At 45.9% G+C, this 20,464-nt stretch overlaps 1 protein-coding gene across 1 annotated transcript in view; it reads left to right on the top strand.

Moving 5' to 3' along the window:
• SETD1B (SET domain containing 1B, histone lysine methyltransferase) overlaps window positions 1-20,464 on the top strand; it is a 51,161-nt gene that overhangs the window by 9,220 nt on the left and 21,477 nt on the right. The window lies entirely within an intron of this gene.

The raw sequence follows: 20,464 nt of genomic DNA, 5'->3' as shown, positions 1-20,464 counted from the left end.
CTTTTCTTCTAGTGTTGTTAGAGCGTAGGGTTTCTGGTGGCTTTTTCTTTTACTCAAGGCAGCTGGAAGTGAGTTAGATGTGACACAAAGTGATGGTCTTAATCAACTTGCCTGTCTCCAGCTTTCCTTGTTTATAATAGCAGCCTGCTGCAATTTATAGCTTCAGGAGAGCTCAAGGACTGCACAAGCCGCGGAAGTTTGGCCAGTGCTCACGCTGTGTGAATGTCCTGAGTGTCGACAGACACTTAAGCCACTAGAGGAGTTAATCGAGCATTTTCTGCCATTGCTTTGGTCCCTGAGTGTGGGTGTCTATGTATGCACACACTTGCTTAACGGGGCTTTCATGTAACGCCGAAGTATTGAATGTATACTTTGTTTGATAGCTCTCCAGCTATTTATGCCATCTGGTTTGAACGGGAGACAGTTGCTGGGTTTTAATACTTGCTTTACTCAGTTGAAAGGGGGAGGTAGTTGGCTTGTGGGGGATGTGCTCCACTGAGTCTTCCAATAATAGAGCAGAGCTTGCTGCCTCTGCTGGGGCATTTGTGGCTGAAGGGACAGCGAGAGCTTAACGGTGTGGAATGGTGCCAGCAGACAGAGAAATTACGTTGCATGGCTTGTCTGTTTGGGAGGTCTGTTGCAACAAATGTGAGTATTGCTGCAGTGGATGTGTCGGTCCTATTCTGCTGTGTCAAGGAACGGTCAAAATACAGATCTTTGCCAGACCCTTCTCCTCAGTGTTTGTAATAGCCATGCAAGCAAATGAAACTGCTGTCCCTGGCGTGCAAGAACTCTGCAGTAAGGGGACCTCGACCATCCAAGAGGGCTGGTCTTGTGTGAATGTCCCAAGTGTGGTAGATCAATGTACTCATGAAAGTTTGCTGGGGTTAAGCTGGCAGAATGGATTTCCCCCCAGTGGTCTGCAGTTGTGAGGTTTTCACCCAAGAAGCGGCATCATTTCAGGAGAGGGGGAGCTGCTCCTGTAGGTACAGGCTTTGCAGAGTGCTTAACTGGAGGAAGAGCGCTACAGTAATAACATAGTGCAGGTCTCGGTGCTAAATAGAAAAAAAATTGTAACTGTAGTGGATATTTTGTGTTTTTCTACGTGCATTTCCAAACCTGCTTGTCCTTGCAGTTGCCAGTTTAGCCTTTGAAACAGTTCAGCTGCTTGAGGTCTCATTCATCATCTAGGCTGGCCCAGGCTCCCCTCTTGGGAGGCAAGTGCCTTGCCGGTGGGACCTGTTCATGTATTAATTAGGAATGGAGTTTCGATTCCTTGAACTCGGTCTGGCAGGCTTTAGAGGGGATACTCTTAGTTTGTCTGAAAAAGTGAGGAAGGCATCCCTCATCTCCTTGCCATTCCGGGCTTGTATCTGCTCTCCTTTCTCTTGTGCAAGCGGGTTGCAGCCAATTCTAAGCATGTTTAGAAAGATGGATGAATGCCAGCATGGTATGTGGGGTCAGGCACTTTCTGTAGCTGAGATCAGCCTTGGGGGACTGGGATGTTATATTTGTAGGTTGTGATATGGGGCAGCAGTGTGCTGATGTTGGAAGCCCATATTAAGTCTTTGTCTCCCCTTAATGAGATGCTGGTGTCAGAAGTTCACGTCGATGGTTCTGTGATACAAAATGATATAAATGCCTCGATCCGCTGCAGCAGTCAGAAAGGTGGTAGCAGGGTCTCCATGCAGGTCATTGCTGCCTTAATTGTCTCCTCCCCCCCAAAAAAGTTTGATTTTTGTTGTTGGAGCTGTTTATTCAACCCTCCTCTTGGTTACAAATCACACTAAGCTATTTTGGCATGTTTGAAAAGTTGCCTGTGCCTTTCATTGCTCCTTCTGATGCACAAAAAACGATCTCCATGTGTTTTTGCTTCCTTCCCCCGCCCTTCTCCCCCCTCAGTTTTTTGCTTTAGAAAAAGGCTCTCCTGGCTTCCCTCTCTTTTGCTGAAGGAGCAGAGCTGAACAGTGACTTAACGTAGGCTGAAATTTGAGCTGCAGCTTTCCAACTGAGTTAGAGAGGGGCATTGAGTCTGTCTAAGGGCTGGAAAGCTGAACCTCCGGCTTCAGCCTATTGTGATACCACTGTTCAGCTTCCAGTCCTTCAGAGAATCCTCCCGTAAAACAGAGGGAAGGCAGACCCGAATATTTCTAGTGACTGTGTGGTGTGGGGAGCAGAGCAGAAGTGATATATTAGCGTAGGGAGGGCTCATTAAGAGTCATAAGGAAGCAATAAAGGGCAGAGAGTTTGAACTTCTTATTTACTTCATATTTGGCTCTTCAAGGGTCGGAGCAGCCCCAGGCCAGCTCTCTTTGGGCAGGTGCTCTAGCTGGGAAAATCTCAGGATTCATAAGGATGCCAGCAAAGTTGCAGGGAAGTTTTTCCTGAGGCAGTAGGTGCTTTTCAAGGACCTACTCCTGTTTCCCATCCAAACAAGCACGATTTTTGTCAGTGATTGCTAATACGGTAACATTTGTTCTATAGGTGAAGCGCTGTCAAATCGTCAGGCAAGTTAACCACCCCAGACTTACCATAAGTAAAGGAGGTACAGCCAAGCCCCAGCAATTGCTCTGATTTATCATGCAAGACCCCGGAGTTTGATTTCAAGATCCGGTATGATACTCCTAAGCCAGAGCTTGGCAGGGAGTTTGGGTGTGGGAGAGGAAGGGCTGTGCATCTGTCTGCAACACCTAACTCCGACTAATCTCAGAGCAGTGATTATGGTCTGCAGAGAAAGTCCTGCTAAGCTTAGCCAAGGGACGAGCGCTGAGAGGTGGAACAGAGCGGGATGTGGGCAGTACGAGGTAAGAGGAGAAAAGTGGTCCTTTACAGACAGCACAACCTGCCAGCCAGGAAGACAAGGCAGAGAGGGCTTTTTCAAGAAACTAGAAGATGGCAAGGAAAGAAAACAGCCAAGCTGCAGTGTTATTTTAGGAAATTTTTTGAGGGTAGCAATGTACACACTTTCCTTCCTATGTTCCTGAGAGATAATAAGGAAAGAATTGTAATAATTTCTTTTTCACAGGATCTTTGCTGTTTCAGAAGTGCAAAGGTTAAGTAAGTACAGTTTGACATTTTGACATCCCATTTGAGCCAGGTCTTGTTTTTGCTTGGCTTGTTACAGGAAGAGGCCCTGCCCGCGTGTGCTGGGGAGGGTGACAGATTATAACAAGTCACTTTGTTGTATATTGATGATGCCTTTCGTGTTCCAGCTTATGAACGTATTAGTTTGTATGTATAGCCAGTGTGTAATAGGAAGACCGTAAGATATGTATGGTATTTTTCCAAATTTATAAATACAAAAGTACTTTTTAATTGAGGGATCAACAGACTCCTGTCTTCCTGGTAGTTTGGCTAAGCACCTAGTTACTGTGGTGGGAGGAGTGCCTTAAAAATGCCAAAGATAATCATAAAAATAAAGATCCTGAAACCTGAATGAGGTGAGAGCAGTTCTGCTGCTGCTTGCTGTGAATTTTAGCAAATGGTTTGGGGAGCAAACTGGAAGTTGCATAGTGCACAGCAGCCCTAGAGACCCCGAAAGCCACTGCTGACATCAGCACCCCTCAGTGTCTCACTCGGCCGTTGTTTTTAATACCAAGCTGGATGCTGAGGTGCCTCTTACAGGATGGCATCGACATCCCTGTGACAAGCTGCGCGTATGCAGCAGATCCTCTTGCAGTTACCCGGGGAGAATTTCAGAGCTGCGCTTACACATAGATGAGGTGGGTCAGGCTCAGCCCTACAGTGAGCTCTGCTGAAGTCCCTGAGGTTACATCTGGGCTGAATTTGCACTTCGCATTGAAGTATCTTCGGGTTCTTGTGCGGTTGCAGCCAGAACTGGAAGAAATTTATGTTGAAGTGTCACATTGTCCCTCCGGAGCCTTAGCAGGATGTGATGACATTCTCCACAAGACACTGCGTCGTGTCTTGTGCCGCTCCACGCTGCTGCATCCCCATCCAGACTGGGCTTTGTTTCAGTAGCTGGTAAATGATTCCCCTTTCTTATAGAGCCAAGTTCAACCTTTAGTTGTCACGAGCGCCTGCGAGAGAAAGCAGTGCCCCGATGCTGCCCAGGCAGCAAGAGGAGCTGCAGGGGGTTTCTCTGCCAGCAGTACCTGCAGCAGTTGCCCCAGGAGCGGTCGATGCCCCTTGGAGCTGTGCTGTGCGGGAGCAAGTCGGTCTCTGCCTGCAGAAGATGCTCTCTCCTCCTGTACCCCGCTCCCATCCGCGGGTTGCGCGGGGTCGCAGGCAGCACTGTGTTCCTGACGTTGACAGCGGGTTAGAGGGAGCCTCCTAAAGGTGAACCCAAACGCACTCTACTAGGGAACGTTTCTGGGCTGGAGAGTGCAGAAGTGATTTATTCAAGGTAAATGCACATTAAGGTTGAGAAGGTAGAGTCTTAAGAGCCAGGAAATTTGATACCTTCGTTTCCACAGTAACTGTGCAAGAGCCCTTATGCCCATAAGTAGCTGTTATGTATGTATAATATATATGGGTACACCTGGGATCCAATTTACAGCTAGAGTGGGATTCATCATTTCTGGAGGGAGATGGAGGGGAGTAGATGCGGGGAATGATTGCTCTGAATATATTTTTTTAATTGAAGAAGGGAGAAAAACCTGAGAGCTGTGATTTATGCCCAGTCTCATAAACACTTTTTCACATTTTCCTGCCTCCTGAGTTCTTGCAAATGCGATCATGCCTGACAGAGCGAGGCATGGAAACTCAAAAAATAGGTGTATGTTATGACCATGAATTTCCAGAAATGCAGCCAGCCAATGCCCAGGCAGCAAAGATTTGGTTGACTGCTGTGGTTTTACATGTGAATTACACCAGCCATGCTAAACCTGTGAAATTAAAATGAGAGGGAGCTGCTTAAACTGGGTTCGGTTCTGCCCTCCTGACCCATGCACAGCGGCAGCAAGAAGCCACAGGGACTTCAGGAGATCTGGCAGAGTTCAAGCTTGTTCAGAAAAGAAAGGCAGCACACAAATCCTTCAGAAGGTGATTTAAATATGACACTATGCTGGACCCTTTTGAGAGCTCAGAGATCTGTTCAAGCCTCCGTGTCCAGAGGAGGGAGCACGCTGGGGCAGGACTGCGGCTGTACACACTCCCGGATACAGGAACTGACGTTCCTATATAACCTGCCCAAGGTAAGGATGTCCTGGCTCCTGAAGCAGCAGAAATGCAGGGTATTGTTATCTTACCTTTTTTTTCAGAGCTGATACTGGAAGACCACAGGCAGGGACTGCTTCTTGTACATCTGATTCATTTACCACATGACAACCTGCTGCTCCTACAAAAATTTATACGAAGTAGAGAAGTCTCTTCGTGTTTGCTAAGTTGTATTTCACTTTTGACTTTTTGTATTTGGCTCCAGTTTGATTCTTGGGGTGCTCACGAGGCTGGTGGTTAGCAGAGCAGAGAGGGCTTGACCAGCCAGATATGTTCAATATAGGAAGCAGCGAGAGGTAACAAACCCAGTGTCAGTTTTTACAGTTACTTTTTCAGAGCAGAATTGCATATGATTTACCTGGTGTTCCTGGTGATGCACCCCCACATATGTGTATGCTCATGGCGGGGCAAAAAAACTGAACGGAGAAATATTTGGCTGTTTATGGTTTGGGTTTTTTTGGATACCTGATAACTTCAGTAGAATGAGAGAACATGTCTCTTGTTGATAACAAAGCTAGAAATGGTGAAATGCTCTGGAGTGTAACTGAAAAATAGAAAGCAGGCTGTGGTTGGGAGGCTGAGTGGTTCTTTCACTCTCTCATACCAGGCCAAGACTTTGAGGCTTTTGCATTTTGCATACCTAATAGAAATGACATTGCCATCCCTTTTTATAAATCACTGTTGCTGATTATACTCTTGCCACTAGCTCAGTTCATTCTCTGTTTTGCCACCAGTGACTTTCTGTAAATTTTCAGTTCCTGGTAGACTGGGTATGTATAACTGAATTGCTTGTTAATAGGTAGAGCACTGCTTATTTTGTGTTTATGTACTCTGTAAATGCTCTGCTGCGCTGGAAACTTAGATCCAAATTGCAATGTTTAACCGTAGCGTATAGCTTATGGCGGAATAATATTTGCAAGCCTGAGCTCTGCAGAGCATTTACAGTGAGAGAGCCCTTGGCATCTTCCTTTTGCTGCTTACAGAGTTCTTCCTATTCTTCTCAGCACTCAGGTTTTAGCAGTGACGATATTGAACATTCAGATGTCATAAATGCAGGCTGTGAAGCCTCACATTGAAGTGACACATTTTCTTCACAGTTTCTCCAACCCATTATCATTCTAGTTGCGTTTTGCATCTGATGGTTGTGAAAAGTGACCAGGGGAATGCAGACAAGTTATTGGATGGCAGCGTGTGTTGCAACATGCAGTGACACTGAGAAAATGTGCCAGTGTGTTAGGTAATCAGTAGAAATATTGAGAAAATAATTGCTGTTAACATATTGTGCTGGCAGCCGCCGGAACAGCACTAATTTCTGGGTCTGATTTTGAAGAAGATGGAGCAGCCGCTGTGTTCTATATGTGTCTGTGTCTGACACAGAGCGGTGAACAGACGAGCGCTTATTCAAATTTCTGCTGGCTGTTGCCTTTCCTGGAGTCCTCTAAATAGATACAGTTCATCAGTAGAACGTTTTTTCCGTATGCATCAATTTTGAGTCCCATGACTGTGCCCCCCCCCCCATTAATTTTAATTTTCAGTTTGGGGTACTTGTTTATACCTAGTGAAGATGGGGCAAAACTCAAAACGAAACCCGTGAGTTCGTTAACTCTGCGCATCACGTACCTGCCCACGAGGGCTCCTTTGACCCAGACGTGTTACTGCTGTCTCAGGCTTTATTATGAAAGTGCAGTGCTTGCTTTTGGAAATGCCTATTCATCATGAGAAAAAGGTTGCTCAGATTTTTCAGCTCCTAAACCCAAAGTATTTAAAAAAAAAAAAAGTTGTTTTAAAAAAAAGTCTTTTAAGATTTTTTTTTTTTTATTTGCTTAGTGCTAAAATAAAGCCAGTGGCTGCTTTCACAAGGTTCCAGCAGTGCAGACAGGCCTGATGAGGTCAAGATGCATATAAAATAGCAAGACGGCAAATTGGGGTTTCTAGTTTCTCCCCAGGTTGGAATAGGTTCACTCCTCCGGGCGTTGCAAAAGTGTTGCTTCAGGAGCAGTTTGAGTAAAGGAAGTTGTTCGTGGCTTGGGCTTCAGCAATCGCTCTTTGCATAGAGGGCACTGTGAGCGCTGCACAGGCACGGCGTGGGGAGGAAACGAAACTGCTGCTTGAACTCGAAGCTGGCAGCAGTTCTTAATGGTTTGGAGGTTTGTTTGCAAAAGGGTCAGGCAGCTGCAGCAGAACTTCCAATTTTCACTTGCTGGGACTCGGGTGTTTCGACTTGGGCGCTTTTTAGCGGCATTTGGATTCGCTGGCTGCTCTGAACGTGTGTGTTTTGCCGAGTATGTATTTATGTGGAGTTGATAACTGTGTGCTAAGTGCAATTTATCACACACCTCTGACCAGCTCACTTGTGTTTTGCTCAGTATCTCTCAGTAAGCCAGGGTGAAAAGGAAAAAGGCTCTGGAAATGGTGGGGAGGGGAGGAAGAGGAGTAGTAAAGCCAGGGTCCAATCCTTACCCTCTTCCCTCCTTGCCTGCACCTGCAAGCATTCAAGGTGGGATGTCCTCAGGCTCACGACTGCCCAAATTCCCTGTATCAGTGAGTACAATGGCATGGAGCCTTAGGAGGGAGAGGGCTGTGGATGGTGCAGATTGGGTGACATGAAGGAAGGACTGGGTTTTGTTTCCCTGAGGCTGAAACAGCCCTTTGCTGGCCTGGTCAAGGAATCGGATGTCTGCTGCTTTTGTGCATGGTGTGGAGCCAGAGTCACTTTCTTATATCCATTTTTCTTCCAGAAGGAGTTGTGTTTCACACTTAGCAGTATAGTTTTGTGTTGCTGTCCAAGTGGTGTGTCCTCCTTCCGCTGCGCAGGATTAACATGCGTGGCACATGTTGGGGAGACGTTCCCTCTGGAGCCCGGGGTGGGATTGCTGAAGTAGGCAGCTTCTTTCCAGGTTTCCCTTTTCCCAAAGGAGCTTGTTATTTCTGGTGCCTTGTGCGTCCCAGGCAAAACAAAATATATATATATTTCAGGTGATAGCAGTGTTATTTGGTGGAAGCACTTTAATGTTGGCGTGTAGCTCTGGGGACAGTTTCCCAATCCAGTCCTTGTTGCTAAGCGGTTGCCAAACATGGCATTTTGGTCAGCAGATGTGGCTGAGAGTTTCCAGTGCAGATAATTGAAATATTGTCTTTGAAGGATGCAGATAAATGTGAGCAACTGTTATCGTGGTGCTACAAGCATTTTGCTATTGTCCAGGAAAGAAATTACTTGGAAAATATGAAAATCCTTAGTACTGCATAAAATTATTCAAATTACAGTGAAACATAAAGGGCAATCTACCGGTTGAATATATATGCCATGGAGATGTGTGCGGAAGGATGCATTTTGACAAGGGAATCGCAATGAATTTATTTGCTTGTTAATACAACGTATCTCCCAAATTACATCAGAAAAGTGGGAACAGCAGATGGTTTTGCAAACCTGAGGCATATTCCAGGTCAGTGAGCAGCAGGCAGGAGGGTGGTGCGGGTTTGGTGGCAAAGGGCAGCCTGGCCCCAGCAGAGCCCCGATGGAGGGTGGAGACCTGATGCTGGGGTTGCTTTTAAATTCCTCGGGAGCTGGTATTGCACAGGGAGCACCCAGCCTGGCTGCAGGACACCAGAAGTAAGCTGTGATCCCTGCTGGGTTGGATGCTCAGACTTCAGCTTGAGGAAATCTTGTTGCGTGACTTTGTCTTGGCTCGTCACTGGGATGCATGTGCCGTAAAAGGGCTGTGGCACAAGGCTGCAGACAGGGAAGTGCCTTTTGGCATGGCTGCTGTGGGTGCACGGTCCTTTGGGAGGACTCCAGGCAGCTTTTGCAGCCCAGCTCAGCTGGCTGTGTATCGCTGTGGGCTCACAGAGAGGGGGGAGCGGACAAGGGAGACGCGAGTTGCTGCGCAGGTGGGTTTGCGCTGGTTTTTGGGGGTCAGCCATTGTGCAGTAGGTGCAGTTTCCACATGGCCTCTGTCTTTGCTCTGAAAGAGTTTGTGTGGATCTGCTTTCAGTGTCCGTGCTGAAGAAAACCTGAGCTTTAGATATTACCATGTCTTTTTTTAAAAAAAAAAAAAAAAGCAGAAGGCAGCTCATAGTAGTGTCTAGACTTCCGAATTGGGATGGAGATTGTATTAGGACTAGATTTTACCGTAAGTGAATTTGGGGCTAAATGTACAAACTGAGTTGTAATAAGGATGAATGTTAGCCCCTTGTTATGACCCAGTTTTTGCAGTATTTTTACTATTTTAACTGAGCTTTGGTATCAAGAGTATTGCACAGTGTAACTTCTAGCGAGGCACAACCTTAGTATCACATCCAGTAAGTGAGACGTATTGATTATGGTATGTGGTATAAGAAGTACTGTGCAGCTCTGGTGCTTCAAAAGGTGCTGAGGCTAAACTGTCCTAAGTAAAAAACTATTACGTGCCAACCACCAAGCCAGCTGTTCCTGCACAACTTCTAAAAAAAAAAAAAAGATGGCCTTGCCTTCCAGCTGGTTGCCTGAATCAGTGAGCAGTGCGTGAGCACAGAGCCGTGTTCGGCTGTTTTTGTGCCTTTCTCACAACTGTTTTACATAGCTCTTTAAATGAGTAACCTGCCTTTTCAAGAGTTCATATGTAACTTCAAACTAGTGAACCAGTCTAATGGGAAGGCTGCTTTAAAAAATAAAGATGAGAGCTGTGTGATTGAGAGCGGTTTAGGTACATCTGCTCAAGTATGGCCGTAGAGATGCTGTACTGCCGTGTGCTTCTGCAGGGCTTTGCACTCATCTTGATCATTTTAGCAAAGCTCTTTAAAGCAAGTATTAAGGAAGTGAGTTTAATAAGTGTCACCACATGGGGAGGCCTGAAAGAGCCTGAGGGCTGCGGTGGTCGGTCTGAGGAGCAGAGCACGGGTCACCTGGCACTGGCTGCTGCTGAACGGCTCTGTGCGTGGGCACGCAGCCCTTCCTCTTGAGCGGTCATCTGTGGTAGAGCTTGATTATGGCGTTGCTGCAAGAGAGAGCAGAAGGGGACTTTGGACTAACCCATGAGTAAGCAAGGAAAAGGCATGTCTTTACCTTTCCTTGATTGTCTGTGTTGTTGGGGATTGTTTCCTCTAGGTTACCAAAAGACCTTCAGTGGGATGTCAGAGCAGTCCGTGCTGTGCAAAAACCCCATCCGCAGCGGGGCTGTATGCGGTGGAGCTCACCTGGGGTCTCTCTGCTACTCATGACCAGCAGATCAGGACGTGATCTTGCTCAGTAGTTGGTGATGGACCTGTCTTCCACAAAAGTCTAATCCGTTTTTAGACCCATCTGCACTTCTAGGTCTTTGCAGTATCCTGTGGCAATGAGGTGCACAGCTGAATTTTGCTCTAGGTGAAAAGTGTTTCCATGTGTTTGTTTTAAACCACCTGCTTGCTAATTAGGGGACAGGTGAGGAAATGAGCATACTTTACCGCTTCTCTCTTTTTTGAATATTTTATGCCTGCACAAATGGCAGTGGGAATGCAGCCCAGCTGTGGGGTATTTCCACTCTGGTAATTTAGAACAGCTGTGGTTACACAATTTATTTTGCATATAGTGGGGATAGTTTAATAGCAAAAGTTTGGTATCTTCTAGAAGGCCATGAGAAATGTCATGTCCTGCACAGAGATTATTTTTGTTAAGGGATCAGTCAACAGTTGGCAGCCTCAAGGGTTATGTTTCCATCACCTGAGAGGAGTGGTATGGGGAAAAAGTTGCCTTTCCCTCAGTGAGCAGGTTTTGGAGAGGGACAACTTGAAGGTATTTCTGGCTGGATATTGCTTTAGGCTTTGTCTTAGAATGAGGAAGATTTTTAATGTTTTGATGAATGTGTTGCGTACCTCAGCTGATGTGCTTGATTCTCTCCTCTCTGACTGTACTTAGTTAAATCAGAGTACAGCAAGAGAAGGAAAATCCAAGCAGAAATAAAGCAGTGAAAAATTCAAGATGCCTCCAGAGAGAAGATCCGTAAGAGAAGAGAGATGTTACTAAAGGGTAACTGTGTCTTGCTGGCCTCATGCTTACTTTTGAGGAAGAACATCTCTACTCAGCCTCTTTAGCTGTTTGAAATAGGTTCCTTGGAGTGAAGCATCTCCTGTGGTCTAGCTGGGTTTTAGTGCATCTATGGCACTTTGCTGGGAAGGACTTGTTAGCTTGTGTTGTAATGCTCAAAATGAGTGGAGCCTGCTAAGCTCATTAAGGGTGTCAGTCATCATTTGTGGTCACTGCTGCAAAGGGCTCGTAGTCTGGCTGCAGCAAGTTAGAGAGAAGTTTTTGGCTCGTGAGCCTCTTGTTCCCCAGGGTCGTTTTCTGCTGTGACATTCTAGCAGGCCTGGAGCACTTATGCCACCTGCAGTGGGGGCTTCATCCAAAGTGGTCTTAAATGCTTTTTGTCAAGATCAGGTGGGCTGGCTGAATGGTCTTGTCTGTAGCAGTTTTGTTGGGAATTTCAGAAACACAGCAGATGTCCTGTTCGTCCTGCCTTGGGATGATGGCAGTGGCTGTCTCCAGAACAGAAGGCCACGTTGCCACCATAACTACAGCCAAGATGATAACAAGGTCCTAAAGACCTTACTAACAGTATGTTCCCTCTTTCATGCTTTCTTACTTCTTCTCAAATAGTTGACACTGCAATAGAAGAGAGCTGCTGGGAAGAGAGTAGTGCTAAGTCTGTGTGACCTCCCAGGCCAGCAGTGGAGGGCTCAGGAAGTCTCAGCAAATGTGTTCAGAAAAGGGAAAGGTTTATATAAAAATCAGGACTTTAACTCCTTTCCCTTGCTTGTTCCACACTTTTTGGAGAGTAAAAGCTGTACTTGTTTGGAAAGGGCTGTTCTGGGCTACCTCCATCAGCTGTGGGCTACAGGCTCCTGGGTTTTCTTGCAGGTGCCAAAACCAGTTGGGTCTTTTTGCTTCCCAGCCACGTGAACAGATCAGGACTCCACTCTAGAAATTCAGGGCAAGACTAGCTCCAGCTCTTGGAGAGCAGAGGGAGAAGCCAGGCTCATCATTTGGGATGCCTCTTGAGAAGGAAAGGAAGTGTCTGAACTTCTGCCTCAGGATATACTTAATGGCACCTGGGTCTGAGAGCAGACGGCAGTGAGCAGAAGAGCATTAAAAGATGATACTGATGAATAATCTAACAAAAGCTCCTCTTTTTTTCTTTTGCCCATTCCCGTTGTCCTTCAAGACCTTAATTCCTTTGTTTCTGCTCTCCCTTCTGAGGAGACAACATTTCACAGGTTGCATTACCGATGGTCAGGTCTTGCAAATGAAACTGCTGTTGCTACTAACACTGGAAATGCAGAGAGCACTCACTGAACAGAGCACTGAAAATGCTGCCATAACTGTAGTAGCCATGTGATTTCAGATACTCGAGGGTATAGTAGTAGTACGTAAAAGAGGAAGAATATCATGGCCTAGTTCTGCTGATTAGAACTTGTTTAAATACAGTATGTGTACAACCTACTCTTCAACAGGCTGATACCATCTGAGAAGCTAGACTGTTTTCCAAGCTTATCTGCTTTCTTACCACCCTGTTGGTAGCAAGATCTGAATTCATGGCTCCATTTGACCTAAGGTTTAAGTATGAGGGTAAGCTCAGGGGATGGCATGTGAACTCCTGCCTGGCACCGTAGTGTAAGGTATCTGGGTACTCTGCACACACAGTTATTGCACCTTTTTTTTTCTTTTTTTTTCTTTTTTTTTTCTTTTTTTTTCCTTTTTTTTTCTTTTTTTTTTCTTTTTTTTCTTTTTTTTCTTTTTTTTCTTTTTTTTTCTTTTTTTTTCTTTTTTTTCTTTTTTTCTTTTTTTTTCTTTTTTTTTCTTTTTTTTTCTTTTTTTTTCTTTTTTTTTCTTTTTTTTTCTTTTTTTTTCTTTTTTTTTCTTTTCTTTTCTTTTCTTTTCTTTTTTTTTCTTTTTTTTCTTTTTACTTACAGGTGGGCTCCCAATTCCCTTTATCTTTGATCGTAAAGTAACTTCTGCTCTTTAGAAATGTGGGTGCATTTCTGCACACCAGTGTGAAGAACAAAACGGAGCATTTCAGAATCATTTGAGTTCTCCATATACCGTGTGATTTCTCCTAAATTCCTTGCTTTTCTTTGTATCTTTAGAGAGGGAGATGCTGCCTCAAACTCTGCATCTTTTGTTTGTGGACAAACCTTAGAATAAAATCTACTGGTAATAGCTGAGATGGCAGAAAATGACAGAGAAGCCCGTTGCATGCCTACCGCTGCCTTTCTCTTTTTCAGCGAGAGTGTTTAGTTCCTCTGTTGGATTTGGCTGGTTTGTTCCCAGGACTCTGCATCACTGAACCTGGTGTCTGAAAAGGGCTTTACCTGGGTAAAGCCAGTCTGGCTGTATGAATGTCTTTGGGAGAAGCAGAGAACATTCCCTGACTAATTTATCTGTGGGGGGTATTTTCTTGCCACTCTGCCATCCTTTTATGCATGACTTCGCTTCCCAGCCGACTAAAGCCTTTGAAGTTCGATTGCAAATAGCTCTTCAGCTGTCCCTTCCCCCCATCTAAAACAGGGAAACCAGAACAACCATTGCTGTGGAAAGAGCTTGCCTTGTTACATGGCTCCCCAATGTTAACACCCCTCTCTCTTTTCCTCTTTCCTTTTCCCTACCTCCTCCTCCCCCCCATAAAGAAACCTTTTTTTTTCCTTTAATAAGATCTACTTAAGACTTGAGGGAAAAGGCCATGGTTCCATGAGATGGTAAATCCAATTTTAGGGTGTTTCATACGTGATGAAAACCACTATTGCTGCATGACGCAGCCCCTGAATTGGCACACATTCGCTCTGCCAGTTCGGATTTGTTCATATAATGCAGAAGGGGCGACTGTCCTGGCAGGCTTCACATCGGGGCACGCACAGGCTGCCCAGGCATCCCTGATCTTGGGCTGGGGGCCAGTGACTCCCCGTCTCGTACTCTCACTGTATTTTGTGATCTGCCCAGTTGTATGATCACGTTTGTCTTGGCTCAAATCTGTGCAGTCAGGGGGTCTGGAAGCTTCCAGTCTCAGCGTTGATGAACGTGGACCCAAAGGATGTTTTGTTAGCCTGCACTCCTCCTAGGGCTGTCCCTACAGACACCTGAGAGTCTCTTGTGCATGCTGGAAGCCCAGCGGCAATGTCTGGCTTCTCCAAATATCCCTTCTTCGGTGATCTTGCCAACAGGAACAGTATAACCACATCATATGCTGTGAACCTTGCAGTTCAGACCCTCCTTTCCCTTGTTGAAGGGAGAAAGACCTGAATTAAACCACCCCTTTTCTGGAAGGTAATGCACTCAACGTGAACAGAGCAAACCCCCCGGCAAGCTACTGCCCTCTTTGCCAATTCATCTCTTTAGGCTTTGTGCTGAGGCAAATCTGGCAGTCATTTTCCCACTGGGTTAATTTATGGCTCTGAGGCTTGCTATCCTAGGAAGCTGTTGCAGTGGGCTTTTGGAAGTCGTGTTGAAAAATAAAGTATGGTGCTTTCTTGCCAGGAGAAGGGATTTTTGAAAGTTCTGAATGTGGGTTGAGTCCTCTTCTTTTGGGATCACATTTCTCAAGTCCTCTCGTTTCTGGATCAGTGAAGATCTGGTTACCCTGGACCACTAATCACACTGCATTTGCTTCCCATCTCTGTCGTCGTTGCTTCACGTAGAGTTGCCTGTCCTTCCCTGGATCTTTTGTTAAATAAAAGAAGTTTTTAGCCTCATGGAGATGCTTAGAGGCTTCCTAAGTGGGTGTTTCTTACTCCAGGATCCATCTTAACTTTTGGAAAGAAGAATTGATGCAGTTTCTACAGCCGTTGGAGCTTCTATTTACAGTCAAGTAAACATAGCCTGAATCCCTCGTGTTCAACTGTTGCATTTATTTTCTCCGATTTTTCGTTTTTTTGTGGACCACTGTTTCATGCCCTGTGTCACGTCAGTGGTCCTTGGGCTTTGCTTTGGGAAATACTGACGTAAGCTACTGCTCTGTTCCTTCCCTTGGAGACACGGATGTTATTTCACTGCCTTGTGGGGAGAAGGCAGAGGATAATCCCCTCTGGAGTCTGAAAAGGTGCCTTGAAGTGTTGAGACCAATCTCAAATGCTTGAGCCATCGCCCGACGGCCTGCAGGAAACTGGTGGTGCAGGTTTGCGTGAGTCTGGGATGCTGTCTTTGGCACTTCTGTCATTTTAGCTCATTTTATGATCTTAATTCACTAGATTTTCTAATGATGGCGTGGACCAGTGGGCAGCCTTCCAGCAGTCTTGCTGTCCTTAAAACACACGTCGATTTGTGTACATTTCTAGTGTCAGGAAGCACTGGAAGTGAGCGAGACCTTTTCCCTTTGCAAGCGTTAGCTCCATGTGCTTTCCCCCTCGAGAGCCCCTCCTGCTGTGCACGGAAAGTCCAGGTGAGCTCCTTCTTCGCATGCTTCCAAATCCCAACTTGTGGCATCTCCCCGTGTGCAGGACGGTCTAATTAGGGACAGCACCTGAGGCAGCACATTGCGAGACACAAACAAGCACCGCGGTGGCTTTTCCTCGCCCCCATCCCCCTGTTCTGGGACCAACAGGGACTTCTGGGGAATTCTCCCTCTATTCTTCTGTGGTTTGAGGTATAAACTTAAAGTTCCCTCTTGGCATTAGAAGAAATAAAGTAAGTGGCATAAGTTAGGCTGGCGTTTCCAGTGCTGTTTGTTTACAAGGAGCACTTGCATATTATTGTCACTCGTTTTACTCGTTGCGCAGCCCTGTAGGTGTGGGGAGGATAGTTGTGCAAAAGCAGCGCAGTGCAGTGCAAAAGAAGTTGTGCAAAAAGTAAGCAAAACTTACTGCAAATAAGTACCAAACCAAAACACAAGCTGAGCTAAGACAGTGTATGTGTCGGGTAGGATATTGTCATCTCATAGAGCTTGAATTCTCTTTTTCAAGTAGTGAGAGATACTTTTGCAATCAATAAAGAAACAATCAAGTAAAGAAACCAAAACACCCGAGTAACTTCTCTTCTCCTGCAAGAGATCCCTGCTCTGTTGCAGCCTTTTTGGTGCCTGTTTTTTGTAGGACATAGTGATGAGTCCATAGCCTTGGTCTGTCTGTGTTTCGCTCTGCTTCATTTGCAACCTTTGCCTGTGAGTTAGATTTGCGAAGTGCTGTATGAATATATAGCTGTCTAAAAATCTGGCAGTCTTCTGTTGAGACAGAAATACGTGCTGCTGAAGATATTTATGATCGCTGATCTATAACGTGTTTATCTTTCCATTTGCCTGTTCCTGAGCTGGGCATTTTATTGTAGTGCAAATACACCTGAATGCTGGTTTTGTCCCAGTTAAAAGCTGCCGTGATTGTAATCGCGTGCTCTGGCAGCAGCGGGAGGACGGGGGCTGTCTTAGCTGCCCAAAGGAGGTTGAAAGACGTGACTAACCAACCCCGGGGCGTCTGGGGAGGAGGCGGTAAACAAACTTCAGCGTAGATGCAGGCTGCCGTGGTGGTGTGCTGGCCGACGTGAGCCACCACGGGCACTGGTGACAGCACAGTTACCTGAACAGGCTTGAAAGCTCACCTGGGAAGGTGAAGGCAGCGGTTGGCTCTGTGGTTTTTTGCTGCTGTAGCTAAACTGCTGGCAAACCACCTTGGGTAGCTCTGCCCTCCCGTGCCCCGTTTCTGCAACACCAGCGAAGTACCACCCTTGTGTGTGTTCTTGCAGAGGCAGAGCTATAATTATAGTTAGCAAAGTAAAAATACTTGTATGTATTGTAAATACAGAGCTGAGTCTGCCTTGTTCACGCCTGACACCATGGGGTGTGAATGCTTAGCACGGTCCCTCTGCCATGTCGTCGTGCCCGAGTGTTGCACTCCTAGTAAGCAAAGAGGGCAGTTTGGAGGCATGGCTCCTCTTTATGTGTTTTGCCAAGAATGTGTGGAACCTGCAAGCTCTTCTTTAGCTCAAAGAAGATCTAAAATTAACAAAGCGATACTCTCTGAAGCCCTTGCTGTGCTCCGGTATGTAGATTTTGGACAGCAAGAAGTATTTCACTCTATTAGCAAAGTGAATGGTGGGATTCTCTGGGCCAAACTTGAATGGGCTTGTATTTTTTTAAAGGAATTTTTCATTGAAATTGTGTCTTTGAGGAAGAGTTACAGGTGGCTGGTTTGCATCCTCAGGCTTCCCTTTTGTTCTGGACAATGTTGTAAGAAACGTGGCAGGTTTGAAACATCTCATTCTCTTTAATGTGCTCTGCTGAAGGAGTCTGGGAAGAAAGAATTGTGTGTTGGAGAACCGGGGCTGTTTTCACCCTGGGATCGCAGCGTATCGCACTAGGGCCGTTTCCCTTGTCAAGCGCAGAGCGTGGGCAGCGAGGAGCACGGCGTGAGCTCAGCACGGGGAGGCGGCTGGAGCCGGGGAATAGGCTGCTGGAGGCACCCGGAGTCGATTCTTGACTCCGTCAGCGACTTGCTGTGTGACCTCTCCCCATCACCTCTGGGGGTTTTTCTTTCCCGGCTTTTTTGTAAGGATGAATAAAGGCGAATTTTTTAGATCCTTGGATGGACTTAATCAAAAACCAGGTGATGACTGTTTGACCAGGTTATGAAAACTTTTTGTCCAAGAGCCACTTCCGACTTCAGTTCTAGCTTTATTGAAAAGCTGCTTCTTAACACTTTAAATGGCAAAGATTGTCAGTATTTAAATAGGGAGCTTTCCAAGTTTTGGGGCTTAAGGAGTGAATTTTTTTGTTCTGTTTGGTTTCTGTGAGAGCAAGTTGCAGCAGGCTTAAAGGTTTGCTGTTTCTTGCAAGCACGGGATGCTTCACTTCATTAAAGCTAATGACCTTGCGTTGTGCTGAATGCCATTGATCCTCTATTTCATTATTTTGATGCACCAGAGATCAGCCAGGCTATGTCAGAGTAGTTGCTACATTCAGTGATATAGGTTCCCTATCTCAAATACAAGTAACTTGGTACCCAGGAGAATATTTAAGTGAAATTAACTCTGAGCTGACAGTATTCAAAATGCATTCTGAAATTCTGACTAAATTCTTTATCAGATGGTCTTTTTAAAAGGAAATGAAAGCATGTGAAGTTCCTCTGCCCATAGGAGAGGTACCAAATGGCACGTGTGATGAAGGTCCCGACCGCTGCTGCAGGGTCAGTGCTCCTCTGGGTCAGGGAGAGAACAGCTTCTTCACATCTGGAAACTGCCAGTTCTGCATGCAAATATTAGGATGTAGTTTCTTTTTTCCGCAGGTATGAACATTTGCTTGCTAAATGCTGGGTATTGCTCTCAGATGAGACCGATAACCCTGCATTCAGTGGCTCTCTACCCTGTCACTATTCAGGCTGATCCAGGAGTGAGATCTCAGGATGTTCCCTTCACTTAACTCAAGAGGCTCTGCCTGTGCTAAAACGCACAGTGCCAATAGTAAAGGTGGCAGTTAGCATTTTGGGTGAACAATGAACGAGGCCATTTATTAACCGGTTATGCTGACATGAATCTCTCCCAGCAAATTTGCATCATGAAAACACCTTTGGAAAAATGTGTCATGCGAATGATTAAATACCTGTTTTGCTAACTCTTAATTTAATTAATGTAAAGTAAAGATGGCAGCACAGATTAATTTGGTTGGAAATGGCTTTTCTCTCAGTGGGCTGAAGGGAGGTTTTCTGGAGGCATGGTACCAGATGCCCTCAGAAATGTGCAGGTGAACTCCAGGACTGATTGACACAGTTTTTTGACAGTGATGGCTGTGACATCCTCATAGCAGTATGTATGCCACGTTATCAGCTCACTTTTTTCCCCTTGGGAGAGCAAAGAGGGAGGCCAGGTAGAAGGCAGTTTCTTTGGGAGGACAGTGTGACTACTTCTCAGCTCTACTCTGAGAGGTATTTGGTAGCAACCATAGTAAATCCAGGATCAGACAGGTGAATGAAAAGGAATTCATGTAACAAAAGATCTTTCTATGTCTCCCCTTGGATTTTCCTTCTGTACCTTGATCTCTCGCATTCAGTTGGTGCCCATGTTTTTCCCTTAGATACAACTTTCCTGTAACTACTCATCCGCTTTAAATATTCATTCCTCTTAACTTTCTTTAAACTTCCTTGTAGATGATCTTCTTTTGTTTTGACCTCTTTCCTAACCTTGTGTATTCTTCCCCCCCTCCCACCCCTGCCTTTTTGATCTGTTTCTCCCTGCCGCTTAATCTCTTTCTCTTTCCCTTTCCATCTTGCTTGGGGTAAAACTGGAGCACAAACTGTGTTCACTGTGCAAGTGCAGATGAGTTGTCAGCCCAACACTAGAAAGCAGGGAATCTGTTACTGCTTCCTGCAGAACCATCTGAGCACTGAAAGAATTAAAAAAACAAAAAAATATTTCAGTCTTCCAAAAATGCTAGTTATTGCTTTAGCAGTTCTCATTTCAGCTTAAGTAAAAATAAATACATATATGAATGAAGAAAGCTGCTATGCACTACAACATGGAGTCTGGCTAGTCCTGCCACCTCTCTGCACTTTCAGGATCGGCTTTTTCTATCTGATATTTCCTTCGAGAGGGAAAACCAACCTCATTTATCAGGCAGGATTCTTTGGTACTGAGACTGAGTGAAGGGCTGGTGTGGATGGGAGTGGGCTCTGGGAGATGGGCAGGAGCACGTGGGTCTCCTGCGGCAGGACTGGCTGAGATGGGCTGCTCTGCGCTGGTGCCGCGGGAAGGGAGGACGTGTTGGCTCGGGACGGCACTTTGGGACAGGTGTTGTGTGCTCAGCAGAGACCGGTCTTGAGCGGTGACTCAGAATGGTGTTGGGTGGCACTGGGAGGGTGCAGGATCCTGCAGGAGGGACTGGGGATCAGAGAGAATTTGTGGCTTGGAGCTCCCCATGGCACTGGAGCCCAAAGCTCCACTGGGGCTTTGTGGGGTGACTTTCCTCCGTACCCCATCAGAATGAGATGAATGCGCTTACGAAGCTGATTTTGTCTATCTTTGGTAGCCTGAACACTCCTAGCTTCCTATCCAGCGCTGACCTTTAGCATCATCCAGCTTTTGCAATTAGAGACAGTGCTTTTAACAGTGCCTTTTGTGTTCACTTACTGAAAAACAGGGTCTGTTTCGCACGAAACTTGTTTACACCTGCCACAGTTGTCATCTTTGCTCTTCCTTTGCCTGGAGCTGCAGTAATTGAAACGGCGGAATGTCCTTTCAATCCCCAGCATCCTCAGCATGGGATGTGACTGCAGCAGAGCAGCTGGGAGGATTGCAGGGTGTGAGACCCACTTAGAAATGTTCGCCAGATGTGAAGAGCTCAAGGAGGGTATGATACAATTCAGC

The sequence above is a fragment of the Pelecanus crispus genome, chromosome 11 (genome assembly GCF_030463565.1).
Source record: "Pelecanus crispus isolate bPelCri1 chromosome 11, bPelCri1.pri, whole genome shotgun sequence".
Lineage (NCBI taxonomy): Eukaryota > Metazoa > Chordata > Aves > Pelecaniformes > Pelecanidae > Pelecanus > Pelecanus crispus.
The sequence above is the reverse complement of the archived record's forward strand: the minus strand, read 5'-3'. Positions and strand labels throughout refer to the sequence as shown.